The sequence below is a fragment of the Triticum dicoccoides genome, chromosome 6A, assembly GCF_002162155.2.
Source record: "Triticum dicoccoides isolate Atlit2015 ecotype Zavitan chromosome 6A, WEW_v2.0, whole genome shotgun sequence".
NCBI lineage: Eukaryota > Viridiplantae > Streptophyta > Magnoliopsida > Poales > Poaceae > Triticum > Triticum dicoccoides.
In genome coordinates this window covers 538986354-538999957 of record NC_041390.1, presented here as the reverse complement: position 1 = coordinate 538999957, position 13604 = coordinate 538986354, and positions in this window count along the sequence as shown.

Here is a 13604-nt window from a genome sequence, read left to right as displayed (position 1 = left end):
TAGGATTTTTATAACTTAGGCGAGTGCTTGGACTGCAGCTAAGCCCCCGAGTGAGAGGTTTGCTCTTCGCTCGGTAGGATTTTTATAACTTAGACGAGTGCTTGGACTGCAGCTAAGCCTCCGAGTGAGAGGGTTGCTCTTCACTCGGTAGGATTTTTTACAACTTAGGCGAGCACAGAGCTGCAGCTAAGCCCCCGAGTGAGAGGGTTGCTCCTTACTCGGTAGGATTTTTTACAACTTAGGCGAGCACAGGGCTGCAGCTAAGCCCCCGAGTGAAAGTCTGGCTTACCACTCGGTAGGATTTTTATAACTTAGGCGAAACAGATTCGCAGCTAAGCCTCTGAGTGAGAGTCTGGCTCACCACTCGGTAGGATTTTTACAAACTTAGGCGAAACGGATTCGCGGCTAAGTCACCCACTGAGGGGGAATTTTATTGTGGAAAAAAATAAAAAGTGACAGAAATTATGGAGGAACTATGACACTATTATTTTGAGGTCCATCAACTACAGAAGTACTTTATTGCAACTCATCCGAGTGATAAAACTTAAGTGTAAAATGGGCGGAGTAGCTCCGCGTTCCAAGCTCGGGGCTCGTCGATATTATGCTCGACGTTGTAAAGACGGTACGCCCCGTTGTGGAGAACCTTGGTGACGATGAAGGGGCCTTCCCAAGAAGGAGCAAGCTTGTGTGGTTTGTGCTGATCCACTCGGAGAACCAAATCCCCTTCCTGGAAGGCTCGACCTCTCACATTTCTGGCGTGGAAACGACGCAAATCTTGTTGATAGATGGTCGACCGGATCAGAGCCATCTCCCTTTCTTCCTCCAAAAGGTCGACTGCGTCCTGCCGCGCTTGTTCAGCCTCTGCTTCGTTGTAGACTTCAACTCGAGGAGCATTGTGGAGAAGATCACTCGGCAAGACTGCTTCAGCTCCGTAGACCAAGAAGAATGGAGTTCTTCCGGTCGACCGATTAGGTGTGGTCCGCAGCCCCCAAAGCACTGAGGGAAGTTCGTCGACCCAAGCTCCAGCCGCGTGTTTGAGATCACGCATTAGTCGAGGCTTCAATCCCTTAAGAATCAGTCCATTAGCTCGCTCTGCTTGTCCATTCGACTGCGGATGGGCGACTGAAGCGTAGTCGACCCGTGTGCCTTGGGAGTTGCAGAAATCTCTGAATTCTTCTGAGTCAAAGTTCGACCCATTATCCGTGATGATGCTGTGTGGGACACCATATCTGAATATTAGTTCCCTGATGAAGCTAACAGCAGTACCGGTGTCAAGGCTCTTGATTGGTTTAGCCTCGATCCACTTGGTGAACTTGTCGACTGCCACCAGTACATGCGTGAAGCCACTTCGTCCTGTTCTCAAAGGACCGACCATGTCCAGTCCCCATACTGCGAAAGGCCAGACGAGTGGGATGGTCTTCAGGGCCGACGCAGGTTTGTGCGACATATTCGAGTAGAACTGACATCCCTCGCACTTATCCACTATATCTTTTGCCATCTCATTCGCCTTTGGCCAGTAAAATCCGGCTCGGTATGCTTTAGCCACGATGGTCCGAGAGGACGCATGATGACCACAGGTTCCCGAGTGAATATCATTGAGGATGAGTCGACCTTCTTCTGGTGTTATGCACTTCTGACCAACTCCAGTCGCGCTTTCTCTGTATAACTGTCCTTTGATTACGGTAAAGGCCTTAGATCGACGGACGATCTGTCGAGCCTCTTCCTCATCCTCCGGAAGCTCTTTTCTCAGGATATATGCGACATACGGAACTGTCCAGTCGGGAATGACTACCAAAACCTCCATGACCAAGTCGACCACCGCTGGGACTTCAACTTCAGTCGGATCTGTGGCACTCTTGGGCTGTGGAGTTTCTTCGGTGAAAGGATCTTCTTTGACTGACGGAGTGTGTATATGCTCCAAGAACACACCACTCGGAATGGCTTCTCTCTTGGAACCTATCTTTGCTAGATCATCAGCTGCTTGATTTTTCAGTCGGGGTATATGATGGAGCTCCAACCCCTCGAACTTCTTTTCCAGCTTCCTCACTGCACTGCAGTATCCAGTCATGGCCGGGCTTCTCACGTCCCACTCTTTCATCACCTGGTTGACCACTAAATCCGAGTCGCCATAGACCATCAGGCGACGGACGCCGAGTGAGATGGCCATGCGCAACCCATATAAGAGGGCCTCATATTCTGCCTCATTGTTGGAGGAATCAAAGTGAATCTGGAGCACATATCTGAGCTTATCTCCTCTGGGGGAAACCAGGACAACCCCAGCACCGGAACCATTCAACATCTTAGAGCCATCAAAGAACATGGTCCAATGCTCCGAGTGAACTTCAGTCGGCTGCTGCTGTTCAATCCACTCGGCGAGGAAATCTGCTATTGCCTGGGACTTAATGGCTTTCTTTTCCTCAAACTTGATATCAAGGGGAAGAAGTTCAATCGCCCATTTGGCCACTCGACCAGTTGCATCTCTGTTGTGCAGAATCTCTGATAGTGGAGCGTCGCTGACGACTGTGATGGAATGATCAGAAAAATAATGAGCAACCTTCTTTGTGGTCATGTATATTCCATACACAAGCTTCTGATAATGAGGATATCTCTGCTTGGATGGAGTCAAGACTTCAGACAAATAATACACTGGGCGCTGAACTTTGAGAGCTTTTCCTTCTTCTTCCCGCTCGACCGTTAGCACAGTACTGACGACTTGTCCTGTGGCTGCGATATAGAGCAACAGAGGCTCTTTGCTGATTGGAGCAGCAAGCACCGGCTGGGTGGAGAGCAGAGCTTTCAGCTCGGCAAACGCTGCATCAGCTTCTGGAGTCCACTCGAACTTGTCTGTCTTCTTCATCAGTCGGTAAAGAGGCAATGCCTTTTCACCGAGTCGTGAGATGAATCGACTTAATGCGGCCAAGCATCCAGTAAGCTTCTGGACATCGTGCACTCGCACAGGGCGTTTCATTCGGAGAATAGTGCCAATCTTCTCTGGGTTAGCATCGATTCCCCGTTCGGAAACGAGAAAACCGAGTAACTTGCCACCAGGGACTCCAAATGTGCACTTTGATGGATTGAGCTTGATATCATATCTTCTGAGATTGGCAAATGTTTCGGCGAGATCAGCGAGCAGGTCGGAACCTTTTCGTGATTTGACAACAATATCATCCATATATGCTTCCACATTCCGACTGATTTGAGTGAGTAGACACTTCTGAATCATTCGCATAAATGTGGCTCCGGCATTTTTGAGGCCGAATGGCATGGTGATATAGTAGAAGCACCCGAATGGAGTGATGAAAGCTGTTTTTACCTCGTCGGGTCCGTACAGACGGATCTGGTGGTACCCGGAGTAGGCATCTAAAAAAGATAGCCTCTCGCATCCCGCGGTCGAGTCAACAATTTGATCTATGCGAGGGAGAGGAAAATGATCTTTCGGGCAGGCCCGGTTGATGTGCTTGAAATCAATGCACATTCGGAGCGACTTGTCCTTCTTAGGAACCATGACGACATTAGCGAGCCACTCGGAGTGGTATATCTCTCGGATAAATCCTGCCGCCAACAGTCGAGCCACTTCTTCACCAATGGCCTTTCTCTTCTGGACGGCGGACCGCCGAAGATGCTCTTTGACTGGTTTTGCAGATGAGTCGACTCTTAGGCGATGCTCAGCCAGTCCCCTGGGAACACCTGGCATGTCAGCGGGCTTCCATGCAAAAATGTCCCAGTTCTCACGGAGGAACTGGATGAGCGCTTCTTCCTATTTTGGGTCGAGTGTTGTGGAGATGCGGGTCGGAGCTGCTTCGGGGTCGGTCGGGTGAATGTGAATAGGCTTCGTCTCACCGGACGACTAGAAAGCAGACTCTGTGGCGGGCTTCTTTGATCGCAGCAAGTCACTCGGATCTGCGTTTTGCTTGTATTCTTCGAACTCGACCGCTGTCACCTGGGAATCGGCAATCTTGGAGCCCTTCTGAAAGCACTCTTCTGCCTTTTTCCGATCACCGGTGACAGTGATCACTCCTTTGGGGCCGGGCATCTTCAATTTGAGGTACACGTAACATGGTCGAGCCATGAACCGTGCGTAAGCTGGTCTCCCCAAAATGGCATGATATGCACTCTGAAAATCCACGACCTCAAACGTCAACTTTTCTTTGCGAAAATGCTTCGAATCACCAAACACCATGTCCAAAGCTATTTGGCCGAGTGACTCGGCCTTCTTCCCTGGTATAACTCCATGAAAGCTCATGTTACTAGTGCTTAGTCGGGACATCGGAATGCCCATTCCTTTCAGTGTGTCTGCATACAACAAATTCAGCCCGCTTCCACCATCCATCAGCACCTTTGTCAGTCGAGTGCCTTCGACAACTGGATCGACCACCAAAGCTTGCCTCCCAGGGGTGGCAATATGAGTCGGGTGATCAGATTGGTCGAATGTGATGGGTGTTTGGGACCATTTCAGATAATTTGCTTTTGCGGGGGCAACCATGTTCACCTCTCGGTTAATGACTTTCAGTCGACTCCTGCTTTCCACATCTGCAAAGATCATCAGAGTGGAGTTGATATGCGGATATCCTTCCTCACTGTCCTCCTTGTCTTCGGCCTTGTCTGACTCCTTCTCCTTGTCCTTAGACTGTTTTCCCTGAAACTGCTGGATCAGGAGTCGACACTGGCGAGTGGTGTGCTTCGGGTAGATGATATTCCCCTCTTCGTCTTTCTTCGTATGGATGTGACATGGCATATCCATGACGTCGTTCCCTTCTTTATCCTTTACCTTCTTGGGGTTCCAGGATCCTTTTGGTTTCCCCTTAGACTTTCCCTGAGTCACGGCCAGAGCCTCTCCAGGAGCTGCTGGTTCAGCCTTCCGCTTCTGTTTCCAACTGGTGTTTCCTTTTTCCGACTGACTCGGCTTGTGCTTGCCGCTTCGGAGTCGGTCTTCTTCTTCGCCGTTGGCGTATTTGGTAGCAATCTCCATCATCCGACTCAAGGTCATGTCACCGGTTCGACCAAACTTCAAACTCAGTTCTCTGTTCTTGACGCCATCTTTGAAGGCGCAGACTGCCTGATGATCAGACACATTCTCCACAGTGTGGTGCAAAGTGATCCACCTCTGAATATACTCTCTGAGAGTCTCATTAGCCTTCTGCACGCAGACTTGCAACTCTGTCAATCCAGCTGGTCGCTTGCAAGTCCCTTCAAACGTTCTGATGAACACTCGGGACAGATCTTCCCAAGCGTAAATGCTGCTAGGAGGTAATTGAGTCAACCATGCCCTGGCAGAACCTTCCAGCATGAGGGGCAAATGCTTCATGGCCACCTCGTCGTTCCCACCACCAATCTGAACTGCCACTCGGTAGTCTTCAAGCCAAGTTTCAGGCTTAGACTCACCAGTGAACTTGCTGACTCCTGTTGTCAACCTGAAATTGGGAGGGATAACTGCGGCCCTGATAGCTCTGCTGAAACATTCGGGACCAGAAACATGCACTCGACTGCTTGTGGGTGCATCTCTGTCGAGTCCGCCCCGATGGGCTCTGTTCCGATCGACCAAACCTTGCACGATAATGGATCGCGCTTCGAAGCCTGGTTCTCTAGGGTCGACTGGAACCCTTCGCCCTGTACTGTACTGACGCCTGTCATCTTGCCACCGAGGAGCGTAAGACCCACCCCTCTGAGGGGAATTGGGCACTCGACGCCTATCATCTCGGTCGAGTCTGTCGCCATATTGATCTCGCCGATTCTCGCGCCCTTCACGCCGCGGAGGCGATCTGGGGCTGTGAGCCGACTGAACCGTATTCACAGTGACGGATCGACTGTGAATTCTGATGCGCGACTGAGACACGGCTGAATTCTGATCTCCTGCTGCCCGGAGCAGATCCCTGATCTGCAGCAAACCTCTGCCAGCTTCCGACTGCGAAGGCTGGATGGACTCTGCTATACGGGTCGCAGCTGCTAAATTCTGAATTGGGGTTCGATATACCTGAGTCGGCGGGAAGAGTTGACGTCGACTGGTGTCGGGAACTCGTTGCCGCGCGCGCTCGTCGAGTGCTCGCTGAACGTTCTCCAGTCGAGTGCGCTCGGCCAAATTGGCCAGACGCGCCTCCTCCAAGGCACGAGCCTCGGGGGTTTCTCCTGTGATGGGAATACGCAGGGCATCCACGTTCCTGCGGCGAAGTTCCTCTCTTTGCAGAGAGTCGAGTGGCTCGGGCTGGTACTCTTCGTGGCGTCGTGCGGGGTCGCCTCCGTCACCTACTCCCTCATCACGGGCGAAGCCAGGGGGACTGCGGGGCCCGTCGACCATCAAGATTTCCGCCGCTGGATCACTGCTACCGCACTCGGATGCAGTCTCTACAGAGCCAGTCGACAGATCGAACAAGCCGTAGAGAGATTCGTCGGGCTCGATTGCCGCAACTTGGGTGGTGGCCGATTGGCGAGCCACCGCGTGCCTCACCCATCGCTGAAGCCTCGACCGGCCCGAGCGCTTGCGCTGGCGGAATACCGGGAGGGTAGACGATGGAGGAGTCGACCGATACTGGGTCGACGGTTGCCGCAGCAGAACGCCGCGGACACATGCGCGAAAATGCGTCGCACCGCGGACAGGGAGCGCATCTACGTCGAGTGGAGCCTCCTGGAGCCACGCGGAGTCGTCGGCGATGAAGGTGAGAGTGCCGAGACGGATCTCTTGACCCCCGACCAAAACTCCAGCAGACACCATGATGAAAGTACTCGGAAGAATCGCAACTTCTCCACAAAATCGCTAAAACACCTGCCCCACGGTGGGCGCCAACTGTCGTGGTTCTAAGCCTGACAGTAGAGTGGGGGTAGGTATGGAGAGGCAAGGTCCTAGCTATGGAGAGGTTGTAAACACAAGGGATGTACGAGTTCAGGCCCTTCTCGGAAGAAGTAACAGCCCTACGTCTCGGAGCCCGGAGGCGGTCGAGTGGATTATGAGTATATGAGTTACAAGGTGCCGAACCCTTCTGCCTATGGAGGGGGGTGGCTTATATAGAGTGCGCCAGGACCCCAGCCAGCCCACGTAGGAGAGGGTTTAAGGTGAGTTAAGTCTGGGGCGTTACTGGTAACGCCCCACATAAAGTGTCTTTACTATCATAAAGGCTACTTAATTACAGGCCGTTGCAGTGCAGAGTGCCTCTTGACCTCCTGGTGGTCGAGTGAGTCTTCGTGGTCGAGTCCTTCAGGCCAGTCGAGTGAGTCCTCGTTGGTCGACTGGAAGGCGACCTCTTCTAAGGACGTCCTTGGGTAAGTCACTTGGATCAGGTGCATGACCCTACCCTAGGTACATAACCCCATCACACCCCTGCAGGGAAGTTAATCTATTCGAATAGCCGTGATCTTCGGTAACAGGACGACTTGGAGTTGTACCTTGACCTTATGACAACTAGAACTGGATACTTAATAAAACACACCCTTCTAAGTGCCAGATACAACCGGTGACCGCTCTCTCATAGGGCGACGAGGGGAGGATCATCAGTTAGGATTATGCTATGCGATGTTACTTGGTGAACTTATCATCTACTCTCTTCTCCTGCTGCAAGACGGAGGTTACCAGAAGCGTAGTCTTCGAAAGGACTAGCTATCCCCCTCTTATTCCGGCATTCTGCAGTTCAGTCCACATATGATAGCCTTATTCCCGTTGATACCAATGCACACATATGTAGTGTAGCTCCTTGCTTGCGAGTACTTTGGATGAGTACTCACGGTTGCTTTTCTTCCCCTTTTCCCCTTCCCTATATCCGATTGCTGCAACCAGACGATGGAGTCCAAGAGCCAGACGCCACCGTCGACGACGACTACTACTACTCGGGAGGTGCCTACTACTACGTGCAGCCCGCTGACGGCGACCAGGAGTAGTTAGGAGGATCCCAGGCAGGAGGCCTGCGCCTCTTTCGATCTGTATCCCTGTTTGTGCTAGCCTTCTTAAGGCAAACTTATTTAACTTATGTCTGTACTCAAATATTGTTGCTTCCGCTGACTCGTCTATGATCAAGCTCTTGTATTCAAGCCCTCGAGGCCCCTGGCTTGTAATATGATGCTTGTATGACTTATTTTATTTGTAGAGTTGTGTTGTGATATCTTCCCGTGAGTCCCTGATCTTGATCGTACACGTTTGCGTGTATGATTAGTGTACGATTGAATCGGGGGCATCACAGCCTTTTGGTTTATGTAATGCACCTGCTACCTTTCAAAGATGTATGACTGCTATATTCTCTGACTTTTGTGAAAAGATTGTTTAGGTATTCATGGATGATTTCTCCATTTATGGAACTTCATTTGATGATTTCTCTGTTTATGGAACTTCTTTTGATGATTGCTTAAGCAACCTTGGTCGAGTTTTGCAGAGATGTGAAGAAACTAATCCTGTCTTGAATTGGGAGAAGTGCCACTTTATGGTTAATGAAGGCATTGTCTTGGGGCATAAAATTTCTGAAAGAGGTATTGAAGTTGATAAAGCTAAGGTTGATGCTATTGAAAAGATGCCGTGTCACAAGGACATTAAAGGTATAAGAAGTTTCCTTGGTCATGCCGGTTTTTATAGGAGGTTCATTAAGGACTTCTCTAAAATTTCCAGGCCTCTGACTAATCTTTTACAAAAAGATGTTCCTTTTGTCTTTGATGATGATTGTGTAGAAGCATTTGAAATACTTAATAAAGCTTTGATTTCTGCACCTATTGTTCAGCCACCTGATTGGAATTTACCATTTGAAATTATGTGTGATGCTAGTGATTATGTTGTAGGTGCTGTTCTTGGACAAAGAGTTGATAAGAAATTAAATGTTATTCAATATGCTAGTAAAACTCTAGACAATGCCCAGAGAAACTATGCTACTACTGAAAAAGAATTTTTAGTAGTTGTATTTGCTTGTGATAAGTTCAGACCTAATATTGTTGATTCCAAAGTAACTGTTCACACCGATCATGCTGCTATTAAATATCTTATGGAAAAGAAAGATGCTAAACCTAGACTTATTAGATGGGTTCTCTTGCTACAAGAATTTGATTTGCATATTATTGATAGAAAGGGGGCTGAGAACCCTGTTGCAGACAACTTGTCTAGATTAGAGAATGTTCTTGATGACCCACTACCTATTGATGATAGCTTTCCTGATGAACAATTAGCTGTCATAAATGCTTCTCGTACTGCTCCATATTATGCTGATTATGCTAATTACATAGTTGCTAAATTTATACCACCTAGTTTCACATACCAGCAAAAGAAAAAGTTCTTCTATGATTTACGACATTACTTCTGGGATGACCCACACCTTTATAAATGAGTAGATGGTGTTATTAGACGTTGTGTACCTGAGCATGAACAGGAATAGATCCTACGCAAGTTTCACTCCAAGGCTTATGGAGGACACCATGCTGGAGATAGAACTGCACATAAGGTATTGCAATCCGGTTTTTATTAGCCTACTCTCTTCAAGGATGCCCATAAGTTTGTCTTATCTTGTGATGAATGTCAAAGAATTGGTAATATTAGTAGACGTCAAGAAATGCCTATGAATTATTCACTTGTTATTGAACCATTTGATGTTTGGGGCTTTGATTATATGGGACCGTTTCCTTCCTCTAATGGGTATACACATATTTTAGTTGCTGTTGATTATGTTACTAAGTGGGTAGAAGCTATTCCAACTAGTAGTGCTGATCATAACACCTCTATTAAGATGCTTAAAGAAGTTATTTTTCTGAGGTTTGGAGTCCCTAGATATTTAATGACTGATGGTGGTTCACATTTTATTCATGGTGCTTTTCGTAAAATGCTTGCTAAGTATGATGTTAATCATAGAATTGCATATCCATATCACCCACAGTCTAGTGGTCAATTAGAATTGAGTAATAGAGAGCTTAAATTAATCTTGCAAAAGACTGTTAATAGATCTAGAAAGAATTGGTCCAAGAAAGTTGATGATGTATTATGGGCTTATAGAACTGCATATAAGAATCCTATGGGTATGTCTCCATATAAGATGGTTTATGGAAAAGCATGTCACTTACCTCTTGAACTAGAACATAAGGCATATTGGGCTATTAAAGAGCTCAATTATGATTTCAAACTTGCCAGTGAGAAGGGGCTTTTTGACATTAGCTCACTTGATGAATGGAGAACTCAGGCCTATGAGAATGCCAAACTGTTTAAAGAGAAGGTTAAAAGATGGCATGACAAAAGGATACAAAAACGTGAGTTTAATGTAGGTGATTATGTATTGTTATACAACTCTCGTTTAAGATTTTTTGCAGGAAAACTTCTCTCTAAATGGGAAGGTCCTTACATTATCAAGGAGGTCTATCGTTCCGGTGCCATAAAAATCAACAACTTCGAAGGCACGGATCCAGGGGTGGTGAACGGTCAAAGAATCAAACATTATATCTCAGGTAATCCTTTGAAACTAATGTTATTGAAACCATAACCCCGAAGGAATACATAAGGGACACTTTCCAGAACGTTTCAGACTCCGAAAAGGAATAGGTATGTGGTACGGTAAGTAAACCGACTCCAAAACAATTCTAATGGCAATTTTTCTCTGTTTTGGAATATTTAAGAAAATAGGAAAAAAGAAGCAGTCCAGTAAGGACAAGAGGCTTCCACGAGGGTGGAGGGCGCGCCCTACCGCCCTGGGCGCACCCCCTGCCTCGTGGGGACCTCGTGTGCCCTTCGGACACCGTTTTCTTGCACGATACTTCTTTTGGTCGGTAAAAATTCATTATATAATCTCCCGAAGGTTTTGACCACCGTATCACGCAAATATCTTCTGTCTTTGTTTCGAGCTGTTTTTCTGACAGATCTAGATCACCATGACGTCTTCAAGTGCCCCCAAGGACAGGTTCTTCAAGAAGGTCATCAACCCCTACCTCGCGGAGGTGCTGCAACACCCTCAAACCATTGAGATGCGTGAGGGGTTGCTGCACATCCGTATGTTGAGGGACAAACGAGGACCGGAAGCATGGAGACAAGGCTCGAGGCGATGGAGCAACAAGTTTTCAAGTGCCAAGAGATGGTGGAACGTGGACTCAACTCCAATCGTATAATGATCACGGAGTTCACCAACAACCACAAGCTGGATGCCAAGAACATTGGGGAGGCCATCTTCAAGCTTCATGAGAAAATCAAGTGCCTCCAAGCCCAGATCTATGACCTGCAAAACCTAAACTGTGAGTATGAATATAGATTCAAGAGGATGAGTTTGGCTGCAGATTTGAGGATCCCGGAGACTCGATCATCCTTTTATGATGGTGAGCCTATGCCTTGGAAGATGGACGACAAGCCTACATCATCAACAACTCCATCATCACCACCTCCAAGGAAAGAGACATAAATAGATGGGTATGCGCACTCCCCTTGGCAACTGCCAAGCTTGGGGGAGTGCCCCGGTATCGTATCACCATCACAACTTTTATCTTTACCGTTTTCTTAGTTCTATCCTTTTGGTAATATCTTTATCTAGTAGAATAAAGTTTTAGTATGATCTAGTTTTGAGTTTTGCTCTATGATCCTTCTATGTAATCGAGTCCGTGAGCTATATATAATAAAGATTAGTGTTGAGTCAAGGGCTTGATTATCCTGCTATGATCTTGAGGGAATTAAATAAAAGAGAAAGAATAAAAAGAAATAAAGAGATCATATGGATCTTATGGAGAGTAATTACTTCACATATAAAGAGTATGATTAATAAAAGTTGTTGAGAGTTGACAAACATAGCTTTGGTCATCTTTGAAATTAATAGGAAGTAATAAAGAAAGAGAGGTTTTCACATATAAATATACTATCTTGGACATCTTTTATAATTGTGAGCACTCATTAAAATATGACATGCTAAAGAGTTGATGTTGGACAACGAATACAACGTAATGTCTTATGTCTTCTTACATATGAAATAAATTATATTTTCATGGATCATCCAACATGTTGAGCTTGCCTTTCCCCCTCACGCTAGCCAATTTCTTTGCACCAAGTAGAGATACTACTTGTGCTTCCAAATATCCTTGAACCCAGTTTTGCCATGAGAGTCCACCATATCTACCCATGGATTGAATAAGATCCTTCAAGTAAGTTGTCATTGTTGCAAGCAATAAAAATTGCTCTCTAAATATGTATTATTTATTAGTTTGGAGAAGATAAGCTTCATACGATCTTGTGATGTGGAAGAAATAAAAGCGACAGACTGCATAATAAACGTCCATATCACAAGTGGCAATATAAAGTGACGTTCTTTCGCATTAAGATTTTTTGCATCGAACCATAAAAGCACATGACAACCTATGCTTCCCTCTGAGAAGGGCCTATATTTTATTCATGTCTAATACTTCATACCAGAGTCATGGTGATCTTCACCTTTCCTTTTTACATTTTATCCTTTGGCAAGCACAATGTGTTCGAAAGATCCTGATATATATAGCTAATTGGATGTGAGTTTTCATGAACTATTATTGTTGGCATTACCCTTGAGGTAAAAGGTTGGGAGGCAAAACTATAAGCCCCTATTTGTCTCTGTGTCTGATTAAAACTTCATACCCATAAGTATTTTATGAGTGTTAGCAATTGTGAAAGACTAAATGATAGTTTAGTATGTGGACTTGCTGAAAATCTCTTATATTGACTCTTTCCGATGTTATGATAAATTGCAATTGCTTCAATGACCGAGATCATAGTTTGTTAGTTTTCAATGAAGTTTATGATTCATACCTGAAACTGTGAACACATTGTTACTTTAGCATAAGAGATCATATGACAATATATATATATATATATGTTGCTGTTCTAAGAATGATCATGATGCCCTCATGTCCGTATTTTATTTTATGGACACCTCTATCTCTAAACATGTGGACATATTTTTCAATTTTGGATTTCGCTTGTGGACAAGTGAGGTCTAAGCTTAGGGGAGTTGATACGTCCATTTTGCATCATGCTTTTATATCGATATTTATTGCATAATGGGTTGTTATTACACATTATGTCACAATACTTATGCCTATTCTCTCTTATTTTATAATGTTTACATGAAGAGGGGGAATGCCGACAGCTGGAATTCTGGGCTGGAAAAGGAGCAAATATTAGAGACCTATTATGCACATCTCCAAAAGTCCTGAAACTTCAGGGGAGCATGTTTCAGAATATATAAAAAATATTGGGCGAAAGAAGTACCAGAGGGGTGCCGCCCACCGTCCACGAGGGTGGGGGGCGCACCCTACCCCCTGGGCGCGCCTCCTACCTCGTGGGCCCCCTGGCAGCCCTCTGATGCCCATCTTTGGCTATATGGAGTCTTTCGTCCTGGAAAAAAATCATAAGCAAGCTCATGAGACGAAACTCCGCCGCCACGAGGCGGAACCAATCTAGGGCTCCGACGGAGCTGTTCTGCCGGGGAAACTTCCCTCCGGGAGGGGGAAATCATCACCATCGATCCTCTCACCGCGAGGGGGTCAATATCCATCAACATCTTCACCAGCACCATCTCCTCTCAAACCCAAGTTCATCTCTTGTATCCAATCTTTGTCTCTAAGTCTCAGATTGGTACCTGTGGGTTGCTAGTAGTGTTGATTACTCCTTGTAGTTGATGCTAGTTGGTTTATTTGGTGGAAGATCAAAT